Raw genomic sequence first — 25558 nt, 5'->3', positions numbered from 1 at the left:
ACACACACACACACACACACACCCACCCACCTCCACACACCCCCGTGTGCACGTGTGTCTGTGACTCTGTGTGTGTGTGAGATTGAGTGAGAGAGAGAGACAGACCCTGCCAGATCCCTCAGCATTCCATGTGTGTTTGTGTCGGTGGGTGAGAGAGACAGAGACAGAGACAGACACAGAGAGACAGACACACACACACACACAAACACACACACACACCCACCCCCACACACCCCCGTGTGCACGTGTGTCTGTGACTCTGTGTGTGTGTGAGATTGAGTGAGTGAGAGAGAGAGACAGACCGACCCTGCCAGATCCCTCAGCATTCCATGTGTGTTTGTGTCGGTGGGTGAGAGAGACAGAGACAGACACAGAGAGACAGACAGACACACACACACACCCACCCACCCCCATCCACCCTGGTAAAAAAAGGTGGTGGGGGAGCAGGGGAGAAGACACCACTGTGTCCAATGATAGCCTGTGCAGACGCAAAGTCTACAGCTTCTGTGAGATGAAACAAACTCAAGCCACTCAACAATTGTAATTCCACACACATCAAAATAAAGGCACAGAGGTGTGAATGGCTGCACTTCAGCCTTCGGCTTGGAGAGCACACCCATTGTTTCTCCTCAGGCACACCTGTAGCTGACATCTTCCTATTCCCAAGCTTGCCAGGAGGCTTTTCTGCCCGCGGACTTTGGCCACGTCCACAAACCTCGTAACCGGTCTTGAGCGGCGCACGTGGCCTCTGCCTTTGTCGCCCGGTGCAGTCCCATCCGCTCGCTCCCTCCCGGAGAGGGCAGAGCCTCCGAAGGAGACCGTTCAGCTGGATGCGCCAGCCAGCTGGGGCACGCAAAGCCGAGAGGCGCGCTCTCTTTGCCGAGTGCAGGGACGCCCTTGAAGGGCCGAGCGGCCTGCTCCCACTCCCCCTGCAGACTTTTGTGCAGACAGGACAGCGTGACCAGCCTCCCACGACCAGGAGAGCAGTGCAAGTTGAGCCAGCCTCTGAGACCGACCTGGGAGCCAGCCGAGGAAGCCGGCAGCCTTGACGTAGGCAGTGTGCCAGTGACGTAGGCGCCCGTAGGTACGGCCCCACTCCCAGATGATTGGTGGATCACTGGCAGCTTTACATAGCCTCTGACAAGTTGCACTCAGGACGGACCAGGTAGGCAACAGCTGTCCAGCACACCCACCGATCCCAGACAACCTAGGGGAGAGCTGCCAGCGGGCCAGGGCAGCAAGGTCTTTGCCAGGCCTCCTGCTTCAATCTAAACACCAGAGGCTAGGCAGGATGTAGCCGACTCAAGAGGCCGCCTGCATCGCTTCTCGGCCTTTTGGCTAAGATCAAGTGTAGTATCTGTTCTTATCAGTTTAATATCTGATACGTCCCTTATCTGGGGACCATATATTAAATTGATTTTTGGAACAGGGAGATGGAATAGGGGCTTGCTCCGTCCACTCCACGCATCGACCCGGTATTGCAGTGCCTCTGGGAACGGTGCACTCCCCTTCTGGGGAATTTCAAAGTAGCAAAGAAAAGAAAAACGACGAAAGCTCCATCAGGCGGCGGCGGCGGCACAGCAGCACAGACAAGCATGCACGCACATGGAGAGAGAGGAGAGCTGCTTGCTCTACACCTCTCCTGTGTCTGTGTCTGTCTGTCGATACAGCTCACTCACTCACTCACTCACGCAATGTGCAGACAACTCAACAACAGCACGGGCATCATATCTGGGCCGTTTGGCTAAGATCAAGTGCACATCCGGGCTGCAACCAGATCAGGTGCTGCAGGCAAGGCAGCAACTTCATGAGAGATGCCCCTTGGCATTCATTCCTGAAGCAAACTGCTCAACCGGCGCACTCATTCTGATGCCTGCTCACTCGGCTGCTGCCTGCACCAAGCACAGAAGCAGAGTGAAGTGGAGCAGGCCGAAAGACCTTTTCTGTCCCGCCACACTCGCTCCACTTCTCAGGCTCAGGCTTCTCAGCTGCTCCTTGAAGCCAACGGAGGACGCGACGGACGGACGGACGGACGGACGGATGGACGGGCGGGCGAAGGAAGGAAGGAAGGAAGGAAGGAAGGAAGGAAGGAAGGAACGAACGATATCGAGTCACTGGCTCTGCTGCAATTTCACCAGCAGCCAGCCAGCCTGTCGGACAGGCAGGCTCGTTCAAGTGTGCCAGCAGCCAGGGCACGCGGACGGGAGGGAGGAAGGAAGGAAGGGAGGGAGGCATCCGATGGAGCCCGGCTACAGAGCAACGGGGCGCCGCCGCCGCCGGCACAACAGGGCCCGGTGCTCCTGCACCCTGCATCCTCCCCGCCTGCACCAGACTGCCAAGACTGCTGCTCTCCTGCCCAGACAGACAGACCAGCTACAAGCATCACCACCTAGCCATAGCATCAGCAAAACTCTGCCTACCTGCCCTGCCCTGGCCTGGCCTGGCCTCCTGGCCTCCTCTGATGCGTCTGCCTGCCCCAGGCCCAAAGCCCCGCCCACCGTTCAAGGTAAGGCAGAGGCACAACCCCCCACTCCACCCACTCAGACCTCCCCAATATACATCGGCAGTGCAGTGCATCTCTAGCCTCGCTCAGAATCACGTCCCAAACCCCAAGATCACTCAAACGTCTCATGCTTACACCTACCTACTCGGCGTCCAGCTTTGGCGCACGTCTCCACAATTGCCACATCCGTCCACGTGCCCCTGCTTCACGCACGGCACTGTGCCTCCCTCCGGCAGGCATTTCGCCGATCCGTTTCCTGTTTCACAACCAAGGCATAATCAGTACCCCTTTCCTTCCACGGCGCGCACACGCGCCCACCCACTCCACCACTGAGCCATGCCGGCCAAAAACGCACCTGCAGAGCAGTGGGGCACAGGGCCGCCGTCAGCCCGCGACACATTTCCCTCCTGCCGTGCCCTCCCTCCTGTTTCTACATCCGTGCACCCACCCCGCTGCAAAACCAGTCAGTCTGCTCAGGCGTCAGCACAGAGGCATAATGAAGGGCCTCGGCCCTTCTCCCTTTACTGCCCTCTGTACAGCTTGGCAGATCCCTCAGCACTCCGTGTGCACGTGTGTCTGTGACTCTGTGTGTGTGTGTGTGTGTGTGAGAGAGAGAGATTGAGTGAGTGAGTGAGTGAGTGAGTGAGTGAGTGAGTGAGTGAGAGAGAGAGAGACAGACCCTGCCAGATCCCTCAGCATTCCATGTGTGTTTGTGTCGGTGGGTGAGAGAGACAGAGACAGAGACAGAGAGACAGACAGACACACACACACACACACACACACACCCACCCACCTCCACACACCCCCGTGTGCACGTGTGTCTGTGACTCTGTGTGTGTGTGAGATTGAGTGAGAGAGAGAGACAGACCCTGCCAGATCCCTCAGCATTCCATGTGTGTTTGTGTCGGTGGGTGAGAGAGACAGAGACAGAGACAGACACAGAGAGACAGACACACACACACACACAAACACACACACACACCCACCCCCACACACCCCCGTGTGCACGTGTGTCTGTGACTCTGTGTGTGTGTGAGATTGAGTGAGTGAGAGAGAGAGACAGACCGACCCTGCCAGATCCCTCAGCATTCCATGTGTGTTTGTGTCGGTGGGTGAGAGAGACAGAGACAGACACAGAGAGACAGACAGACAGACACACACACCCACCCACCCCCATCCACCCTGGTAAAAAAAGGTGGTGGGGGAGCAGGGGAGAAGACACCACTGTGTCCAATGATAGCCTGTGCAGACGCAAAGTCTACAGCTTCTGTGAGATGAAACAAACTCAAGCCACTCAACAATTGTAATTCCACACACATCAAAATAAAGGCACAGAGGTGTGAATGGCTGCACTTCAGCCTTCGGCTTGGAGAGCACACCCATTGTTTCTCCTCAGGCACACCTGTAGCTGACATCTTCCTATTCCCAAGCTTGCCAGGAGGCTTTTCTGCCCGCGGACTTTGGCCACGTCCACAAACCTCGTAACCGGTCTTGAGCGGCGCACGTGGCCTCTGCCTTTGTCGCCCGGTGCAGTCCCATCCGCTCGCTCCCTCCCGGAGAGGGCAGAGCCTCCGAAGGAGACCGTTCAGCTGGATGCGCCAGCCAGCTGGGGCACGCAAAGCCGAGAGGCGCGCTCTCTTTGCCGAGTGCAGGGACGCCCTTGAAGGGCCGAGCGGCCTGCTCCCACTCCCCCTGCAGACTTTTGTGCAGACAGGACAGCGTGACCAGCCTCCCACGACCAGGAGAGCAGTGCAAGTTGAGCCAGCCTCTGAGACCGACCTGGGAGCCAGCCGAGGAAGCCGGCAGCCTTGACGTAGGCAGTGTGCCAGTGACGTAGGCGCCCGTAGGTACGGCCCCACTCCCAGATGATTGGTGGATCACTGGCAGCTTTACATAGCCTCTGACAAGTTGCACTCAGGACGGACCAGGTAGGCAACAGCTGTCCAGCACACCCACCGATCCCAGACAACCTAGGGGAGAGCTGCCAGCGGGCCAGGGCAGCAAGGTCTTTGCCAGGCCTCCTGCTTCAATCTAAACACCAGAGGCTAGGCAGGATGTAGCCGACTCAAGAGGCCGCCTGCATCGCTTCTCGGCCTTTTGGCTAAGATCAAGTGTAGTATCTGTTCTTATCAGTTTAATATCTGATACGTCCCTTATCTGGGGACCATATATTAAATTGATTTTTGGAACAGGGAGATGGAATAGGGGCTTGCTCCGTCCACTCCACGCATCGACCCGGTATTGCAGTGCCTCTGGGAACGGTGCACTCCCCTTCTGGGGAATTTCAAAGTAGCAAAGAAAAGAAAAACGACGAAAGCTCCATCAGGCGGCGGCGGCGGCACAGCAGCACAGACAAGCATGCACGCACATGGAGAGAGAGGAGAGCTGCTTGCTCTACACCTCTCCTGTGTCTGTGTCTGTCTGTCGATACAGCTCACTCACTCACTCACTCACGCAATGTGCAGACAACTCAACAACAGCACGGGCATCATATCTGGGCCGTTTGGCTAAGATCAAGTGCACATCCGGGCTGCAACCAGATCAGGTGCTGCAGGCAAGGCAGCAACTTCATGAGAGATGCCCCTTGGCATTCATTCCTGAAGCAAACTGCTCAACCGGCGCACTCATTCTGATGCCTGCTCACTCGGCTGCTGCCTGCACCAAGCACAGAAGCAGAGTGAAGTGGAGCAGGCCGAAAGACCTTTTCTGTCCCGCCACACTCGCTCCACTTCTCAGGCTCAGGCTTCTCAGCTGCTCCTTGAAGCCAACGGAGGACGCGACGGACGGACGGACGGACGGACGGATGGACGGGCGGGCGAAGGAAGGAAGGAAGGAAGGAAGGAAGGAACGAACGATATCGAGTCACTGGCTCTGCTGCAATTTCACCAGCAGCCAGCCAGCCTGTCGGACAGGCAGGCTCGTTCAAGTGTGCCAGCAGCCAGGGCACGCGGACGGGAGGGAGGAAGGAAGGAAGGGAGGGAGGCATCCGATGGAGCCCGGCTACAGAGCAACGGGGCGCCGCCGCCGCCGGCACAACAGGGCCCGGTGCTCCTGCACCCTGCATCCTCCCCGCCTGCACCAGACTGCCAAGACTGCTGCTCTCCTGCCCAGACAGACAGACCAGCTACAAGCATCACCACCTAGCCATAGCATCAGCAAAACTCTGCCTACCTGCCCTGCCCTGGCCTGGCCTGGCCTCCTGGCCTCCTCTGATGCGTCTGCCTGCCCCAGGCCCAAAGCCCCGCCCACCGTTCAAGGTAAGGCAGAGGCACAACCCCCCACTCCACCCACTCAGACCTCCCCAATATACATCGGCAGTGCAGTGCATCTCTAGCCTCGCTCAGAATCACGTCCCAAACCCCAAGATCACTCAAACGTCTCATGCTTACACCTACCTACTCGGCGTCCAGCTTTGGCGCACGTCTCCACAATTGCCACATCCGTCCACGTGCCCCTGCTTCACGCACGGCACTGTGCCTCCCTCCGGCAGGCATTTCGCCGATCCGTTTCCTGTTTCACAACCAAGGCATAATCAGTACCCCTTTCCTTCCACGGCGCGCACACGCGCCCACCCACTCCACCACTGAGCCATGCCGGCCAAAAACGCACCTGCAGAGCAGTGGGGCACAGGGCCGCCGTCAGCCCGCGACACATTTCCCTCCTGCCGTGCCCTCCCTCCTGTTTCTACATCCGTGCACCCACCCCGCTGCAAAACCAGTCAGTCTGCTCAGGCGTCAGCACAGAGGCATAATGAAGGGCCTCGGCCCTTCTCCCTTTACTGCCCTCTGTACAGCTTGGCAGATCCCTCAGCACTCCGTGTGCACGTGTGTCTGTGACTCTGTGTGTGTGTGTGTGTGTGTGAGAGAGAGAGATTGAGTGAGTGAGTGAGTGAGTGAGTGAGTGAGTGAGTGAGTGAGAGAGAGAGAGACAGACCCTGCCAGATCCCTCAGCATTCCATGTGTGTTTGTGTCGGTGGGTGAGAGAGACAGAGACAGAGACAGACACAGAGAGACAGACACACACACACACACAAACACACACACACACCCACCCCCACACACCCCCGTGTGCACGTGTGTCTGTGACTCTGTGTGTGTGTGAGATTGAGTGAGAGAGAGAGACAGACCCTGCCAGATCCCTCAGCATTCCATGTGTGTTTGTGTCGGTGGGTGAGAGAGACAGAGACAGAGACAGACACAGAGAGACAGACACACACACACACACAAACACACACACACACCCACCCCCACACACCCCCGTGTGCACGTGTGTCTGTGACTCTGTGTGTGTGTGAGATTGAGTGAGTGAGAGAGAGAGACAGACCGACCCTGCCAGATCCCTCAGCATTCCATGTGTGTTTGTGTCGGTGGGTGAGAGAGACAGAGACAGACACAGAGAGACAGACAGACACACACACACACCCACCCACCCCCATCCACCCTGGTAAAAAAAGGTGGTGGGGGAGCAGGGGAGAAGACACCACTGTGTCCAATGATAGCCTGTGCAGACGCAAAGTCTACAGCTTCTGTGAGATGAAACAAACTCAAGCCACTCAACAATTGTAATTCCACACACATCAAAATAAAGGCACAGAGGTGTGAATGGCTGCACTTCAGCCTTCGGCTTGGAGAGCACACCCATTGTTTCTCCTCAGGCACACCTGTAGCTGACATCTTCCTATTCCCAAGCTTGCCAGGAGGCTTTTCTGCCCGCGGACTTTGGCCACGTCCACAAACCTCGTAACCGGTCTTGAGCGGCGCACGTGGCCTCTGCCTTTGTCGCCCGGTGCAGTCCCATCCGCTCGCTCCCTCCCGGAGAGGGCAGAGCCTCCGAAGGAGACCGTTCAGCTGGATGCGCCAGCCAGCTGGGGCACGCAAAGCCGAGAGGCGCGCTCTCTTTGCCGAGTGCAGGGACGCCCTTGAAGGGCCGAGCGGCCTGCTCCCACTCCCCCTGCAGACTTTTGTGCAGACAGGACAGCGTGACCAGCCTCCCACGACCAGGAGAGCAGTGCAAGTTGAGCCAGCCTCTGAGACCGACCTGGGAGCCAGCCGAGGAAGCCGGCAGCCTTGACGTAGGCAGTGTGCCAGTGACGTAGGCGCCCGTAGGTACGGCCCCACTCCCAGATGATTGGTGGATCACTGGCAGCTTTACATAGCCTCTGACAAGTTGCACTCAGGACGGACCAGGTAGGCAACAGCTGTCCAGCACACCCACCGATCCCAGACAACCTAGGGGAGAGCTGCCAGCGGGCCAGGGCAGCAAGGTCTTTGCCAGGCCTCCTGCTTCAATCTAAACACCAGAGGCTAGGCAGGATGTAGCCGACTCAAGAGGCCGCCTGCATCGCTTCTCGGCCTTTTGGCTAAGATCAAGTGTAGTATCTGTTCTTATCAGTTTAATATCTGATACGTCCCTTATCTGGGGACCATATATTAAATTGATTTTTGGAACAGGGAGATGGAATAGGGGCTTGCTCCGTCCACTCCACGCATCGACCCGGTATTGCAGTGCCTCTGGGAACGGTGCACTCCCCTTCTGGGGAATTTCAAAGTAGCAAAGAAAAGAAAAACGACGAAAGCTCCATCAGGCGGCGGCGGCGGCACAGCAGCACAGACAAGCATGCACGCACATGGAGAGAGAGGAGAGCTGCTTGCTCTACACCTCTCCTGTGTCTGTGTCTGTCTGTCGATACAGCTCACTCACTCACTCACTCACGCAATGTGCAGACAACTCAACAACAGCACGGGCATCATATCTGGGCCGTTTGGCTAAGATCAAGTGCACATCCGGGCTGCAACCAGATCAGGTGCTGCAGGCAAGGCAGCAACTTCATGAGAGATGCCCCTTGGCATTCATTCCTGAAGCAAACTGCTCAACCGGCGCACTCATTCTGATGCCTGCTCACTCGGCTGCTGCCTGCACCAAGCACAGAAGCAGAGTGAAGTGGAGCAGGCCGAAAGACCTTTTCTGTCCCGCCACACTCGCTCCACTTCTCAGGCTCAGGCTTCTCAGCTGCTCCTTGAAGCCAACGGAGGACGCGACGGACGGACGGACGGACGGATGGACGGGCGGGCGAAGGAAGGAAGGAAGGAAGGAAGGAAGGAAGGAAGGAAGGAACGAACGAACGATATCGAGTCACTGGCTCTGCTGCAATTTCACCAGCAGCCAGCCAGCCTGTCGGACAGGCAGGCTCGTTCAAGTGTGCCAGCAGCCAGGGCACGCGGACGGGAGGGAGGAAGGAAGGAAGGGAGGGAGGCATCCGATGGAGCCCGGCTACAGAGCAACGGGGCGCCGCCGCCGCCGGCACAACAGGGCCCGGTGCTCCTGCACCCTGCATCCTCCCCGCCTGCACCAGACTGCCAAGACTGCTGCTCTCCTGCCCAGACAGACAGACCAGCTACAAGCATCACCACCTAGCCATAGCATCAGCAAAACTCTGCCTACCTGCCCTGCCCTGGCCTGGCCTGGCCTCCTGGCCTCCTCTGATGCGTCTGCCTGCCCCAGGCCCAAAGCCCCGCCCACCGTTCAAGGTAAGGCAGAGGCACAACCCCCCACTCCACCCACTCAGACCTCCCCAATATACATCGGCAGTGCAGTGCATCTCTAGCCTCGCTCAGAATCACGTCCCAAACCCCAAGATCACTCAAACGTCTCATGCTTACACCTACCTACTCGGCGTCCAGCTTTGGCGCACGTCTCCACAATTGCCACATCCGTCCACGTGCCCCTGCTTCACGCACGGCACTGTGCCTCCCTCCGGCAGGCATTTCGCCGATCCGTTTCCTGTTTCACAACCAAGGCATAATCAGTACCCCTTTCCTTCCACGGCGCGCACACGCGCCCACCCACTCCACCACTGAGCCATGCCGGCCAAAAACGCACCTGCAGAGCAGTGGGGCACAGGGCCGCCGTCAGCCCGCGACACATTTCCCTCCTGCCGTGCCCTCCCTCCTGTTTCTACATCCGTGCACCCACCCCGCTGCAAAACCAGTCAGTCTGCTCAGGCGTCAGCACAGAGGCATAATGAAGGGCCTCGGCCCTTCTCCCTTTACTGCCCTCTGTACAGCTTGGCAGATCCCTCAGCACTCCGTGTGCACGTGTGTCTGTGACTCTGTGTGTGTGTGTGTGTGTGTGAGAGAGAGAGATTGAGTGAGTGAGTGAGTGAGTGAGTGAGTGAGTGAGTGAGTGAGAGAGAGAGAGACAGACCCTGCCAGATCCCTCAGCATTCCATGTGTGTTTGTGTCGGTGGGTGAGAGAGACAGAGACAGAGACAGACACAGAGAGACAGACACACACACACACACAAACACACACACACACCCACCCCCACACACCCCCGTGTGCACGTGTGTCTGTGACTCTGTGTGTGTGTGAGATTGAGTGAGAGAGAGAGACAGACCCTGCCAGATCCCTCAGCATTCCATGTGTGTTTGTGTCGGTGGGTGAGAGAGACAGAGACAGAGACAGACACAGAGAGACAGACACACACACACACACAAACACACACACACACCCACCCCCACACACCCCCGTGTGCACGTGTGTCTGTGACTCTGTGTGTGTGTGAGATTGAGTGAGTGAGAGAGAGAGACAGACCGACCCTGCCAGATCCCTCAGCATTCCATGTGTGTTTGTGTCGGTGGGTGAGAGAGACAGAGACAGACACAGAGAGACAGACAGACACACACACACACCCACCCACCCCCATCCACCCTGGTAAAAAAAGGTGGTGGGGGAGCAGGGGAGAAGACACCACTGTGTCCAATGATAGCCTGTGCAGACGCAAAGTCTACAGCTTCTGTGAGATGAAACAAACTCAAGCCACTCAACAATTGTAATTCCACACACATCAAAATAAAGGCACAGAGGTGTGAATGGCTGCACTTCAGCCTTCGGCTTGGAGAGCACACCCATTGTTTCTCCTCAGGCACACCTGTAGCTGACATCTTCCTATTCCCAAGCTTGCCAGGAGGCTTTTCTGCCCGCGGACTTTGGCCACGTCCACAAACCTCGTAACCGGTCTTGAGCGGCGCACGTGGCCTCTGCCTTTGTCGCCCGGTGCAGTCCCATCCGCTCGCTCCCTCCCGGAGAGGGCAGAGCCTCCGAAGGAGACCGTTCAGCTGGATGCGCCAGCCAGCTGGGGCACGCAAAGCCGAGAGGCGCGCTCTCTTTGCCGAGTGCAGGGACGCCCTTGAAGGGCCGAGCGGCCTGCTCCCACTCCCCCTGCAGACTTTTGTGCAGACAGGACAGCGTGACCAGCCTCCCACGACCAGGAGAGCAGTGCAAGTTGAGCCAGCCTCTGAGACCGACCTGGGAGCCAGCCGAGGAAGCCGGCAGCCTTGACGTAGGCAGTGTGCCAGTGACGTAGGCGCCCGTAGGTACGGCCCCACTCCCAGATGATTGGTGGATCACTGGCAGCTTTACATAGCCTCTGACAAGTTGCACTCAGGACGGACCAGGTAGGCAACAGCTGTCCAGCACACCCACCGATCCCAGACAACCTAGGGGAGAGCTGCCAGCGGGCCAGGGCAGCAAGGTCTTTGCCAGGCCTCCTGCTTCAATCTAAACACCAGAGGCTAGGCAGGATGTAGCCGACTCAAGAGGCCGCCTGCATCGCTTCTCGGCCTTTTGGCTAAGATCAAGTGTAGTATCTGTTCTTATCAGTTTAATATCTGATACGTCCCTTATCTGGGGACCATATATTAAATTGATTTTTGGAACAGGGAGATGGAATAGGGGCTTGCTCCGTCCACTCCACGCATCGACCCGGTATTGCAGTGCCTCTGGGAACGGTGCACTCCCCTTCTGGGGAATTTCAAAGTAGCAAAGAAAAGAAAAACGACGAAAGCTCCATCAGGCGGCGGCGGCGGCACAGCAGCACAGACAAGCATGCACGCACATGGAGAGAGAGGAGAGCTGCTTGCTCTACACCTCTCCTGTGTCTGTGTCTGTCTGTCGATACAGCTCACTCACTCACTCACTCACGCAATGTGCAGACAACTCAACAACAGCACGGGCATCATATCTGGGCCGTTTGGCTAAGATCAAGTGCACATCCGGGCTGCAACCAGATCAGGTGCTGCAGGCAAGGCAGCAACTTCATGAGAGATGCCCCTTGGCATTCATTCCTGAAGCAAACTGCTCAACCGGCGCACTCATTCTGATGCCTGCTCACTCGGCTGCTGCCTGCACCAAGCACAGAAGCAGAGTGAAGTGGAGCAGGCCGAAAGACCTTTTCTGTCCCGCCACACTCGCTCCACTTCTCAGGCTCAGGCTTCTCAGCTGCTCCTTGAAGCCAACGGAGGACGCGACGGACGGACGGACGGACGGATGGACGGGCGGGCGAAGGAAGGAAGGAAGGAAGGAAGGAAGGAAGGAAGGAAGGAACGAACGAACGATATCGAGTCACTGGCTCTGCTGCAATTTCACCAGCAGCCAGCCAGCCTGTCGGACAGGCAGGCTCGTTCAAGTGTGCCAGCAGCCAGGGCACGCGGACGGGAGGGAGGAAGGAAGGAAGGGAGGGAGGCATCCGATGGAGCCCGGCTACAGAGCAACGGGGCGCCGCCGCCGCCGGCACAACAGGGCCCGGTGCTCCTGCACCCTGCATCCTCCCCGCCTGCACCAGACTGCCAAGACTGCTGCTCTCCTGCCCAGACAGACAGACCAGCTACAAGCATCACCACCTAGCCATAGCATCAGCAAAACTCTGCCTACCTGCCCTGCCCTGGCCTGGCCTGGCCTCCTGGCCTCCTCTGATGCGTCTGCCTGCCCCAGGCCCAAAGCCCCGCCCACCGTTCAAGGTAAGGCAGAGGCACAACCCCCCACTCCACCCACTCAGACCTCCCCAATATACATCGGCAGTGCAGTGCATCTCTAGCCTCGCTCAGAATCACGTCCCAAACCCCAAGATCACTCAAACGTCTCATGCTTACACCTACCTACTCGGCGTCCAGCTTTGGCGCACGTCTCCACAATTGCCACATCCGTCCACGTGCCCCTGCTTCACGCACGGCACTGTGCCTCCCTCCGGCAGGCATTTCGCCGATCCGTTTCCTGTTTCACAACCAAGGCATAATCAGTACCCCTTTCCTTCCACGGCGCGCACACGCGCCCACCCACTCCACCACTGAGCCATGCCGGCCAAAAACGCACCTGCAGAGCAGTGGGGCACAGGGCCGCCGTCAGCCCGCGACACATTTCCCTCCTGCCGTGCCCTCCCTCCTGTTTCTACATCCGTGCACCCACCCCGCTGCAAAACCAGTCAGTCTGCTCAGGCGTCAGCACAGAGGCATAATGAAGGGCCTCGGCCCTTCTCCCTTTACTGCCCTCTGTACAGCTTGGCAGATCCCTCAGCACTCCGTGTGCACGTGTGTCTGTGACTCTGTGTGTGTGTGTGTGTGTGTGAGAGAGAGAGATTGAGTGAGTGAGTGAGTGAGTGAGTGAGTGAGTGAGTGAGTGAGAGAGAGAGAGACAGACCCTGCCAGATCCCTCAGCATTCCATGTGTGTTTGTGTCGGTGGGTGAGAGAGACAGAGACAGAGACAGACACAGAGAGACAGACACACACACACACACAAACACACACACACACCCACCCCCACACACCCCCGTGTGCACGTGTGTCTGTGACTCTGTGTGTGTGTGAGATTGAGTGAGAGAGAGAGACAGACCCTGCCAGATCCCTCAGCATTCCATGTGTGTTTGTGTCGGTGGGTGAGAGAGACAGAGACAGAGACAGACACAGAGAGACAGACACACACACACACACAAACACACACACACACCCACCCCCACACACCCCCGTGTGCACGTGTGTCTGTGACTCTGTGTGTGTGTGAGATTGAGTGAGTGAGAGAGAGAGACAGACCGACCCTGCCAGATCCCTCAGCATTCCATGTGTGTTTGTGTCGGTGGGTGAGAGAGACAGAGACAGACACAGAGAGACAGACAGACACACACACACACCCACCCACCCCCATCCACCCTGGTAAAAAAAGGTGGTGGGGGAGCAGGGGAGAAGACACCACTGTGTCCAATGATAGCCTGTGCAGACGCAAAGTAGCTTCTGTGAGATGAAACAAACTCAAGCCACTCAACAATTGTAATTCCACACACATCAAAATAAAGGCACAGAGGTGTGAATGGCTGCACTTCAGCCTTCGGCTTGGAGAGCACACCCATTGTTTCTCCTCAGGCACACCTGTAGCTGACATCTTCCTATTCCCAAGCTTGCCAGGAGGCTTTTCTGCCCGCGGACTTTGGCCACGTCCACAAACCTCGTAACCGGTCTTGAGCGGCGCACGTGGCCTCTGCCTTTGTCGCCCGGTGCAGTCCCATCCGCTCGCTCCCTCCCGGAGAGGGCAGAGCCTCCGAAGGAGACCGTTCAGCTGGATGCGCCAGCCAGCTGGGGCACGCAAAGCCGAGAGGCGCGCTCTCTTTGCCGAGTGCAGGGACGCCCTTGAAGGGCCGAGCGGCCTGCTCCCACTCCCCCTGCAGACTTTTGTGCAGACAGGACAGCGTGACCAGCCTCCCACGACCAGGAGAGCAGTGCAAGTTGAGCCAGCCTCTGAGACCGACCTGGGAGCCAGCCGAGGAAGCCGGCAGCCTTGACGTAGGCAGTGTGCCAGTGACGTAGGCGCCCGTAGGTACGGCCCCACTCCCAGATGATTGGTGGATCACTGGCAGCTTTACATAGCCTCTGACAAGTTGCACTCAGGACGGACCAGGTAGGCAACAGCTGTCCAGCACACCCACCGATCCCAGACAACCTAGGGGAGAGCTGCCAGCGGGCCAGGGCAGCAAGGTCTTTGCCAGGCCTCCTGCTTCAATCTAAACACCAGAGGCTAGGCAGGATGTAGCCGACTCAAGAGGCCGCCTGCATCGCTTCTCGGCCTTTTGGCTAAGATCAAGTGTAGTATCTGTTCTTATCAGTTTAATATCTGATACGTCCCTTATCTGGGGACCATATATTAAATTGATTTTTGGAACAGGGAGATGGAATAGGGGCTTGCTCCGTCCACTCCACGCATCGACCCGGTATTGCAGTGCCTCTGGGAACGGTGCACTCCCCTTCTGGGGAATTTCAAAGTAGCAAAGAAAAGAAAAACGACGAAAGCTCCATCAGGCGGCGGCGGCGGCACAGCAGCACAGACAAGCATGCACGCACATGGAGAGAGAGGAGAGCTGCTTGCTCTACACCTCTCCTGTGTCTGTGTCTGTCTGTCGATACAGCTCACTCACTCACTCACTCACGCAATGTGCAGACAACTCAACAACAGCACGGGCATCATATCTGGGCCGTTTGGCTAAGATCAAGTGCACATCCGGGCTGCAACCAGATCAGGTGCTGCAGGCAAGGCAGCAACTTCATGAGAGATGCCCCTTGGCATTCATTCCTGAAGCAAACTGCTCAACCGGCGCACTCATTCTGATGCCTGCTCACTCGGCTGCTGCCTGCACCAAGCACAGAAGCAGAGTGAAGTGGAGCAGGCCGAAAGACCTTTTCTGTCCCGCCACACTCGCTCCACTTCTCAGGCTCAGGCTTCTCAGCTGCTCCTTGAAGCCAACGGAGGACGCGACGGACGGACGGACGGACGGATGGACGGGCGGGCGAAGGAAGGAAGGAAGGAAGGAAGGAAGGAAGGAAGGAAGGAACGAACGATATCGAGTCACTGGCTCTGCTGCAATTTCACCAGCAGCCAGCCAGCCTGTCGGACAGGCAGGCTCGTTCAAGTGTGCCAGCAGCCAGGGCACGCGGACGGGAGGGAGGAAGGAAGGAAGGGAGGGAGGCATCCGATGGAGCCCGGCTACAGAGCAACGGGGCGCCGCCGCCGCCGGCACAACAGGGCCCGGTGCTCCTGCACCCTGCATCCTCCCCGCCTGCACCAGACTGCCAAGACTGCTGCTCTCCTGCCCAGACAGACAGACCAGCTACAAGCATCACCACCTAGCCATAGCATCAGCAAAACTCTGCCTACCTGCCCTGCCCTGGCCTGGCCTGGCCTCCTGGCCTCCTCTGATGCGTCTGCCTGCCCCAGGCCCAAAGCCCCGCCCACCGTTCAAGGTAAGGCAGAGGCACAACCCCCCACTCCACCCACTCAGACCTCCCCAATATACATCGGCAGTGCAGTGCATCTCTAGCCTCGCTCAGAATCACGTCCCAAACCCCAAGATCACTCAAACGTCTCATGCTTACACCTACCTACTCGGCGTCCAGCTTTGGCGCACGTCTCCACAATTGCCACATCCGTCCACGTGCCCCTGCTTCACGCACGGCACTGTGCCTCCCTCCGGCAGGCATTTCGCCGATCCGTTTCCTGTTTCACAACCAAGGCATAATCAGTACCCCTTTCCTTCCACGGCGCGCACACGCGCCCACCCACTCCACCACTGAGCCATGCCGGCCAAAAACGCACCTGCAGAGCAGTGGGGCACAGGGCCGCCGTCAGCCCGCGACACATTTCCCTCCTGCCGTGCCCTCCCTCCTGTTTCTACATCCGTGCACCCACCCCGCTGCAAAACCAGTCAGTCTGCTCAGGCGTCAGCACAGAGGCATAATGAAGGGCCTCGGCCCTTCTCCCTTTACTGCCCTCTGTACAGCTTGGCAGATCCCTCAGCACTCCGTGTGCACGTGTGTCTGTGACTCTGTGTGTGTGTGTGTGTGTGTGAGAGAGAGAGATTGAGTGAGTGAGTGAGTGAGTGAGTGAGTGAGTGAGTGAGAGAGAGAGAGACAGACCCTGCCAGATCCCTCAGCATTCCATGTGTGTTTGTGTCGGTGGGTGAGAGAGACAGAGACAGAGACAGAGAGACAGACAGACACACACACACACACACACACACACCCACCCACCTCCACACACCCCCGTGTGCACGTGTGTCTGTGACTCTGTGTGTGTGTGAGATTGAGTGAGAGAGAGAGACAGACCCTGCCAGATCCCTCAGCATTCCATGTGTGTTTGTGTCGGTGGGTGAGAGAGACAGAGACAGAGACAGACACAGAGAGACAGACACACACACACACACAAACACACACACACACCCACCCCCACACACCCCCGTGTGCACGTGTGTCTGTGACTCTGTGTGTGTGTGAGATTGAGTGAGTGAGAGAGAGAGACAGACCGACCCTGCCAGATCCCTCAGCATTCCATGTGTGTTTGTGTCGGTGGGTGAGAGAGACAGAGACAGACACAGAGAGACAGACAGACACACACACACACCCACCCACCCCCATCCACCCTGGTAAAAAAAGGTGGTGGGGGAGCAGGGGAGAAGACACCACTGTGTCCAATGATAGCCTGTGCAGACGCAAAGTCTACAGCTTCTGTGAGATGAAACAAACTCAAGCCACTCAACAATTGTAATTCCACACACATCAAAATAAAGGCACAGAGGTGTGAATGGCTGCACTTCAGCCTTCGGCTTGGAGAGCACACCCATTGTTTCTCCTCAGGCACACCTGTAGCTGACATCTTCCTATTCCCAAGCTTGCCAGGAGGCTTTTCTGCCCGCGGACTTTGGCCACGTCCACAAACCTCGTAACCGGTCTTGAGCGGCGCACGTGGCCTCTGCCTTTGTCGCCCGGTGCAGTCCCATCCGCTCGCTCCCTCCCGGAGAGGGCAGAGCCTCCGAAGGAGACCGTTCAGCTGGATGCGCCAGCCAGCTGGGGCACGCAAAGCCGAGAGGCGCGCTCTCTTTGCCGAGTGCAGGGACGCCCTTGAAGGGCCGAGCGGCCTGCTCCCACTCCCCCTGCAGACTTTTGTGCAGACAGGACAGCGTGACCAGCCTCCCACGACCAGGAGAGCAGTGCAAGTTGAGCCAGCCTCTGAGACCGACCTGGGAGCCAGCCGAGGAAGCCGGCAGCCTTGACGTAGGCAGTGTGCCAGTGACGTAGGCGCCCGTAGGTACGGCCCCACTCCCAGATGATTGGTGGATCACTGGCAGCTTTACATAGCCTCTGACAAGTTGCACTCAGGACGGACCAGGTAGGCAACAGCTGTCCAGCACACCCACCGATCCCAGACAACCTAGGGGAGAGCTGCCAGCGGGCCAGGGCAGCAAGGTCTTTGCCAGGCCTCCTGCTTCAATCTAAACACCAGAGGCTAGGCAGGATGTAGCCGACTCAAGAGGCCGCCTGCATCGCTTCTCGGCCTTTTGGCTAAGATCAAGTGTAGTATCTGTTCTTATCAGTTTAATATCTGATACGTCCCTTATCTGGGGACCATATATTAAATTGATTTTTGGAACAGGGAGATGGAATAGGGGCTTGCTCCGTCCACTCCACGCATCGACCCGGTATTGCAGTGCCTCTGGGAACGGTGCACTCCCCTTCTGGGGAATTTCAAAGTAGCAAAGAAAAGAAAAACGACGAAAGCTCCATCAGGCGGCGGCGGCGGCACAGCAGCACAGACATGCACGCACATGGAGAGAGAGGAGAGCTGCTTGCTCTACACCTCTCCTGTGTCTGTGTCTGTCTGTCGATACAGCTCACTCACTCACTCACTCACGCAATGTGCAGACAACTCAACAACAGCACGGGCATCATATCTGGGCCGTTTGGCTAAGATCAAGTGCACATCCGGGCTGCAACCAGATCAGGTGCTGCAGGCAAGGCAGCAACTTCATGAGAGATGCCCCTTGGCATTCATTCCTGAAGCAAACTGCTCAACCGGCGCACTCATTCTGATGCCTGCTCACTCGGCTGCTGCCTGCACCAAGCACAGAAGCAGAGTGAAGTGGAGCAGGCCGAAAGACCTTTTCTGTCCCGCCACACTCGCTCCACTTCTCAGGCTCAGGCTTCTCAGCTGCTCCTTGAAGCCAACGGAGGACGCGACGGACGGACGGACGGATGGACGGGCGGGCGAAGGAAGGAAGGAAGGAAGGAAGGAAGGAAGGAAGGAAGGAACGAACGATATCGAGTCACTGGCTCTGCTGCAATTTCACCAGCAGCCAGCCAGCCTGTCGGACAGGCAGGCTCGTTCAAGTGTGCCAGCAGCCAGGGCACGCGGACGGGAGGGAGGAAGGAAGGAAGGGAGGGAGGCATCCGATGGAGCCCGGCTACAGAGCAACGGGGCGCCGCCGCCGCCGGCACAACAGGGCCCGGTGCTCCTGCACCCTGCATCCTCCCCGCCTGCACCAGACTGCCAAGACTGCTGCTCTCCTGCCCAGACAGACAGACCAGCTACAAGCATCACCACCTAGCCATAGCATCAGCAAAACTCTGCCTACCTGCCCTGCCCTGGCCTGGCCTGGCCTCCTGGCCTCCTCTGATGCGTCTGCCTGCCCCAGGCCCAAAGCCCCGCCCACCGTTCAAGGTAAGGCAGAGGCACAACCCCCCACTCCACCCACTCAGACCTCCCCAATATACATCGGCAGTGCAGTGCATCTCTAGCCTCGCTCAGAATCACGTCCCAAACCCCAAGATCACTCAAACGTCTCATGCTTACACCTACCTACTCGGCGTCCAGCTTTGGCGCACGTCTCCACAATTGCCACATCCGTCCACGTGCCCCTGCTTCACGCACGGCACTGTGCCTCCCTCCGGCAGGCATTTCGCCGATCCGTTTCCTGTTTCACAACCAAGGCATAATCAGTACCCCTTTCCTTCCACGGCGCGCACACGCGCCCACCCACTCCACCACTGAGCCATGCCGGCCAAAAACGCACCTGCAGAGCAGTGGGGCACAGGGCCGCCGTCAGCCCGCGACACATTTCCCTCCTGCCGTGCCCTCCCTCCTGTTTCTACATCCGTGCACCCACCCCGCTGCAAAACCAGTCAGTCTGCTCAGGCGTCAGCACAGAGGCATAATGAAGGGCCTCGGCCCTTCTCCCTTTACTGCCCTCTGTACAGCTTGGCAGATCCCTCAGCACTCCGTGTGCACGTGTGTCTGTGACTCTGTGTGTGTGTGTGTGTGTGTGAGAGAGAGAGATTGAGTGAGTGAGTGAGTGAGTGAGTGAGTGAGTGAGTGAGTGAGAGAGAGAGAGACAGACCCTGCCAGATCCCTCAGCATTCCATGTGTGTTTGTGTCGGTGGGTGAGAGAGACAGAGACAGAGACAGAGAGACAGACAGACACACACACACACACACACACACACCCACCCACCTCCACACACCCCCGTGTGCACGTGTGTCTGTGACTCTGTGTGTGTGTGAGATTGAGTGAGAGAGAGAGACAGACCCTGCCAGATCCCTCAGCATTCCATGTGTGTTTGTGTCGGTGGGTGAGAGAGACAGAGACAGAGACAGACACAGAGAGACAGACACACACACACACACAAACACACACACACACCCACCCCCACACACCCCCGTGTGCACGTGTGTCTGTGACTCTGTGTGTGTGTGAGATTGAGTGAGTGAGAGAGAGAGACAGACCGACCCTGCCAGATCCCTCAGCATTCCATGTGTGTTTGTGTCGGTGGGTGAGAGAGACAGAGACAGACACAGAGAGACAGACAGACACACACACACACCCACCCACCCCCATCCACCCTGGTAAAAAAAGGTGGTGGGGGAGCAGGGGAGAAGACACCACTGTGTCCAATGATAGCCTGTGCAGACGCAAAGTCTACAGCTTCTGTGAGATGAAACAAACTCAAGCCACTCAACAATTGTAATTCCACACACATCAAAATAAAGGCACAGAGGTGTGAATGGCTGCACTTCAGCCTTCGGCTTGGAGAGCACACCCATTGTTTCTCCTCAGGCACACCTGTAGCTGACATCTTCCTATTCCCAAGCTTGCCAGGAGGCTTTTCTGCCCGCGGACTTTGGCCACGTCCACAAACCTCGTAACCGGTCTTGAGCGGCGCACGTGGCCTCTGCCTTTGTCGCCCGGTGCAGTCCCATCCGCTCGCTCCCTCCCGGAGAGGGCAGAGCCTCCGAAGGAGACCGTTCAGCTGGATGCGCCAGCCAGCTGGGGCACGCAAAGCCGAGAGGCGCGCTCTCTTTGCCGAGTGCAGGGACGCCCTTGAAGGGCCGAGCGGCCTGCTCCCACTCCCCCTGCAGACTTTTGTGCAGACAGGACAGCGTGACCAGCCTCCCACGACCAGGAGAGCAGTGCAAGTTGAGCCAGCCTCTGAGACCGACCTGGGAGCCAGCCGAGGAAGCCGGCAGCCTTGACGTAGGCAGTGTGCCAGTGACGTAGGCGCCCGTAGGTACGGCCCCACTCCCAGATGATTGGTGGATCACTGGCAGCTTTACATAGCCTCTGACAAGTTGCACTCAGGACGGACCAGGTAGGCAACAGCTGTCCAGCACACCCACCGATCCCAGACAACCTAGGGGAGAGCTGCCAGCGGGCCAGGGCAGCAAGGTCTTTGCCAGGCCTCCTGCTTCAATCTAAACACCAGAGGCTAGGCAGGATGTAGCCGACTCAAGAGGCCGCCTGCATCGCTTCTCGGCCTTTTGGCTAAGATCAAGTGTAGTATCTGTTCTTATCAGTTTAATATCTGATACGTCCCTTATCTGGGGACCATATATTAAATTGATTTTTGGAACAGGGAGATGGAATAGGGGCTTGCTCCGTCCACTCCACGCATCGACCCGGTATTGCAGTGCCTCTGGGAACGGTGCACTCCCCTTCTGGGGAATTTCAAAGTAGCAAAGAAAAGAAAAACGACGAAAGCTCCATCAGGCGGCGGCGGCGGCACAGCAGCACAGACAAGCATGCACGCACATGGAGAGAGAGGAGAGCTGCTTGCTCTACACCTCTCCTGTGTCTGTGTCTGTCTGTCGATACAGCTCACTCACTCACTCACTCACGCAATGTGCAGACAACTCAACAACAGCACGGGCATCATATCTGGGCCGTTTGGCTAAGATCAAGTGCACATCCGGGCTGCAACCAGATCAGGTGCTGCAGGCAAGGCAGCAACTTCATGAGAGATGCCCCTTGGCATTCATTCCTGAAGCAAACTGCTCAACCGGCGCACTCATTCTGATGCCTGCTCACTCGGCTGCTGCCTGCACCAAGCACAGAAGCAGAGTGAAGTGGAGCAGGCCGAAAGACCTTTTCTGTCCCGCCACACTCGCTCCACTTCTCAGGCTCAGGCTTCTCAGCTGCTCCTTGAAGCCAACGGAGGACGCGACGGACGGACGGACGGATGGACGGGCGGGCGAAGGAAGGAAGGAAGGAAGGAAGGAAGGAAGGAAGGAAGGAACGAACGATATCGAGTCACTGGCTCTGCTGCAATTTCACCAGCAGCCAGCCAGCCTGTCGGACAGGCAGGCTCGTTCAAGTGTGCCAGCAGCCAGGGCACGCGGACGGGAGGGAGGAAGGAAGGAAGGGAGGGAGGCATCCGATGGAGCCCGGCTACAGAGCAACGGGGCGCCGCCGCCGCCGGCACAACAGGGCCCGGTGCTCCTGCACCCTGCATCCTCCCCGCCTGCACCAGACTGCCAAGACTGCTGCTCTCCTGCCCAGACAGACAGACCAGCTACAAGCATCACCACCTAGCCATAGCATCAGCAAAACTCTGCCTACCTGCCCTGCCCTGGCCTGGCCTGGCCTCCTGGCCTCCTCTGATGCGTCTGCCTGCCCCAGGCCCAAAGCCCCGCCCACCGTTCAAGGTAAGGCAGAGGCACAACCCCCCACTCCACCCACTCAGACCTCCCCAATATACATCGGCAGTGCAGTGCATCTCTAGCCTCGCTCAGAATCACGTCCCAAACCCCAAGATCACTCAAACGTCTCATGCTTACACCTACCTACTCGGCGTCCAGCTTTGGCGCACGTCTCCACAATTGCCACATCCGTCCACGTGCCCCTGCTTCACGCACGGCACTGTGCCTCCCTCCGGCAGGCATTTCGCCGATCCGTTTCCTGTTTCACAACCAAGGCATAATCAGTACCCCTTTCCTTCCACGGCGCGCACACGCGCCCACCCACTCCACCACTGAGCCATGCCGGCCAAAAACGCACCTGCAGAGCAGTGGGGCACAGGGCCGCCGTCAGCCCGCGACACATTTCCCTCCTGCCGTGCCCTCCCTCCTGTTTCTACATCCGTGCACCCACCCCGCTGCAAAACCAGTCAGTCTGCTCAGGCGTCAGCACAGAGGCATAATGAAGGGCCTCGGCCCTTCTCCCTTTACTGCCCTCTGTACAGCTTGGCAGATCCCTCAGCACTCCGTGTGCACGTGTGTCTGTGACTCTGTGTGTGTGTGTGTGTGTGTGAGAGAGAGAGATTGAGTGAGTGAGTGAGTGAGTGAGTGAGTGAGTGAGTGAGTGAGAGAGAGAGAGACAGACCCTGCCAGATCCCTCAGCATTCCATGTGTGTTTGTGTCGGTGGGTGAGAGAGACAGAGACAGAGACAGAGAGACAGACAGACACACACACACACACACACACACACCCACCCACCTCCACACACCCCCGTGTGCACGTGTGTCTGTGACTCTGTGTGTGTGTGAGATTGAGTGAGAGAGAGAGACAGACCCTGCCAGATCCCTCAGCATTCCATGTGTGTTTGTGTCGGTGGGTGAGAGAGACAGAGACAGAGACAGACACAGAGAGACAGACACACACACACACACAAACACACACACACACCCACCCCCACACACCCCCGTGTGCACGTGTGTCTGTGACTCTGTGTGTGTGTGAGATTGAGTGAGTGAGAGAGAGAGACAGACCGACCCTGCCAGATCCCTCAGCATTCCATGTGTGTTTGTGTCGGTGGGTGAGAGAGACAGAGACAGACACAGAGAGACAGACAGACACACACACACACCCACCCACCCCCATCCACCCTGGTAAAAAAAGGTGGTGGGGGAGCAGGGGAGAAGACACCACTGTGTCCAATGATAGCCTGTGCAGACGCAAAGTCTACAGCTTCTGTGAGATGAAACAAACTCAAGCCACTCAACAATTGTAATTCCACACACATCAAAATAAAGGCACAGAGGTGTGAATGGCTGCACTTCAGCCTTCGGCTTGGAGAGCACACCCATTGTTTCTCCTCAGGCACACCTGTAGCTGACATCTTCCTATTCCCAAGCTTGCCAGGAGGCTTTTCTGCCCGCGGACTTTGGCCACGTCCACAAACCTCGTAACCGGTCTTGAGCGGCGCACGTGGCCTCTGCCTTTGTCGCCCGGTGCAGTCCCATCCGCTCGCTCCCTCCCGGAGAGGGCAGAGCCTCCGAAGGAGACCGTTCAGCTGGATGCGCCAGCCAGCTGGGGCACGCAAAGCCGAGAGGCGCGCTCTCTTTGCCGAGTGCAGGGACGCCCTTGAAGGGCCGAGCGGCCTGCTCCCACTCCCCCTGCAGACTTTTGTGCAGACAGGACAGCGTGACCAGCCTCCCACGACCAGGAGAGCAGTGCAAGTTGAGCCAGCCTCTGAGACCGACCTGGGAGCCAGCCGAGGAAGCCGGCAGCCTTGACGTAGGCAGTGTGCCAGTGACGTAGGCGCCCGTAGGTACGGCCCCACTCCCAGATGATTGGTGGATCACTGGCAGCTTTACATAGCCTCTGACAAGTTGCACTCAGGACGGACCAGGTAGGCAACAGCTGTCCAGCACACCCACCGATCCCAGACAACCTAGGGGAGAGCTGCCAGCGGGCCAGGGCAGCAAGGTCTTTGCCAGGCCTCCTGCTTCAATCTAAACACCAGAGGCTAGGCAGGATGTAGCCGACTCAAGAGGCCGCCTGCATCGCTTCTCGGCCTTTTGGCTAAGATCAAGTGTAGTATCTGTTCTTATCAGTTTAATATCTGATACGTCCCTTATCTGGGGACCATATATTAAATTGATTTTTGGAACAGGGAGATGGAATAGGGGCTTGCTCCGTCCACTCCACGCATCGACCCGGTATTGCAGTGCCTCTGGGAACGGTGCACTCCCCTTCTGGGGAATTTCAAAGTAGCAAAGAAAAGAAAAACGACGAAAGCTCCATCAGGCGGCGGCGGCGGCACAGCAGCACAGACAAGCATGCACGCACATGGAGAGAGAGGAGAGCTGCTTGCTCTACACCTCTCCTGTGTCTGTGTCTGTCTGTCGATACAGCTCACTCACTCACTCACTCACGCAATGTGCAGACAACTCAACAACAGCACGGGCATCATATCTGGGCCGTTTGGCTAAGATCAAGTGCACATCCGGGCTGCAACCAGATCAGGTGCTGCAGGCAAGGCAGCAACTTCATGAGAGATGCCCCTTGGCATTCATTCCTGAAGCAAACTGCTCAACCGGCGCACTCATTCTGATGCCTGCTCACTCGGCTGCTGCCTGCACCAAGCACAGAAGCAGAGTGAAGTGGAGCAGGCCGAAAGACCTTTTCTGTCCCGCCACACTCGCTCCACTTCTCAGGCTCAGGCTTCTCAGCTGCTCCTTGAAGCCAACGGAGGACGCGACGGACGGACGGACGGATGGACGGGCGGGCGAAGGAAGGAAGGAAGGAAGGAAGGAAGGAAGGAAGGAAGGAACGAACGATATCGAGTCACTGGCTCTGCTGCAATTTCACCAGCAGCCAGCCAGCCTGTCGGACAGGCAGGCTCGTTCAAGTGTGCCAGCAGCCAGGGCACGCGGACGGGAGGGAGGAAGGAAGGAAGGGAGGGAGGCATCCGATGGAGCCCGGCTACAGAGCAACGGGGCGCCGCCGCCGCCGGCACAACAGGGCCCGGTGCTCCTGCACCCTGCATCCTCCCCGCCTGCACCAGACTGCCAAGACTGCTGCTCTCCTGCCCAGACAGACAGACCAGCTACAAGCATCACCACCTAGCCATAGCATCAGCAAAACTCTGCCTACCTGCCCTGCCCTGGCCTGGCCTGGCCTCCTGGCCTCCTCTGATGCGTCTGCCTGCCCCAGGCCCAAAGCCCCGCCCACCGTTCAAGGTAAGGCAGAGGCACAACCCCCCACTCCACCCACTCAGACCTCCCCAATATACATCGGCAGTGCAGTGCATCTCTAGCCTCGCTCAGAATCACGTCCCAAACCCCAAGATCACTCAAACGTCTCATGCTTACACCTACCTACTCGGCGTCCAGCTTTGGCGCACGTCTCCACAATTGCCACATCCGTCCACGTGCCCCTGCTTCACGCACGGCACTGTGCCTCCCTCCGG

At 57.9% G+C, this 25558-nt stretch overlaps 8 non-coding genes across 8 annotated transcripts; all 8 read left to right on the top strand.

Annotated features, from left to right (window-relative positions):
- The first annotated feature begins 1318 nt into the window (after positions 1-1318).
- Positions 1319-1509, top strand: LOC140205674 (U2 spliceosomal RNA). The gene has a single exon (XR_011887941.1). It is a non-coding gene; the product is annotated as a U2 spliceosomal RNA (small nuclear RNA).
- A 3075-nt stretch (positions 1510-4584) lies between these two features.
- On the top strand, positions 4585-4775 carry LOC140205673 (U2 spliceosomal RNA). The gene has a single exon (XR_011887940.1). It is a non-coding gene; the product is annotated as a U2 spliceosomal RNA (small nuclear RNA).
- Positions 4776-7842: 3067 nt separating this feature from the next.
- On the top strand, positions 7843-8033 carry LOC140205672 (U2 spliceosomal RNA). The gene has a single exon (XR_011887939.1). It is a non-coding gene; the product is annotated as a U2 spliceosomal RNA (small nuclear RNA).
- A 3079-nt stretch (positions 8034-11112) lies between these two features.
- On the top strand, positions 11113-11303 carry LOC140205671 (U2 spliceosomal RNA). Its single transcript, XR_011887938.1, has one exon. It is a non-coding gene; the product is annotated as a U2 spliceosomal RNA (small nuclear RNA).
- A 3075-nt stretch (positions 11304-14378) lies between these two features.
- LOC140205670 (U2 spliceosomal RNA) lies at positions 14379-14569 on the top strand. Its single transcript, XR_011887937.1, has one exon. It is a non-coding gene; the product is annotated as a U2 spliceosomal RNA (small nuclear RNA).
- A 3067-nt stretch (positions 14570-17636) lies between these two features.
- LOC140205669 (U2 spliceosomal RNA) lies at positions 17637-17827 on the top strand. The gene has a single exon (XR_011887936.1). It is a non-coding gene; the product is annotated as a U2 spliceosomal RNA (small nuclear RNA).
- Positions 17828-20890: 3063 nt separating this feature from the next.
- LOC140205668 (U2 spliceosomal RNA) lies at positions 20891-21081 on the top strand. Its single transcript, XR_011887935.1, has one exon. It is a non-coding gene; the product is annotated as a U2 spliceosomal RNA (small nuclear RNA).
- A 3067-nt stretch (positions 21082-24148) lies between these two features.
- Positions 24149-24339, top strand: LOC140205667 (U2 spliceosomal RNA). Its single transcript, XR_011887934.1, has one exon. It is a non-coding gene; the product is annotated as a U2 spliceosomal RNA (small nuclear RNA).
- Positions 24340-25558: the final 1219 nt, after the last annotated feature.

This window comes from Mobula birostris, chromosome 11 (genome assembly GCF_030028105.1).
Source record: "Mobula birostris isolate sMobBir1 chromosome 11, sMobBir1.hap1, whole genome shotgun sequence".
In the NCBI taxonomy this organism is placed as follows: Eukaryota; Metazoa; Chordata; class Chondrichthyes; order Myliobatiformes; family Myliobatidae; genus Mobula; species Mobula birostris.
Note: the sequence above shows the minus strand (reverse complement) of the source record. Positions and strands in the feature narration are given on the sequence as shown.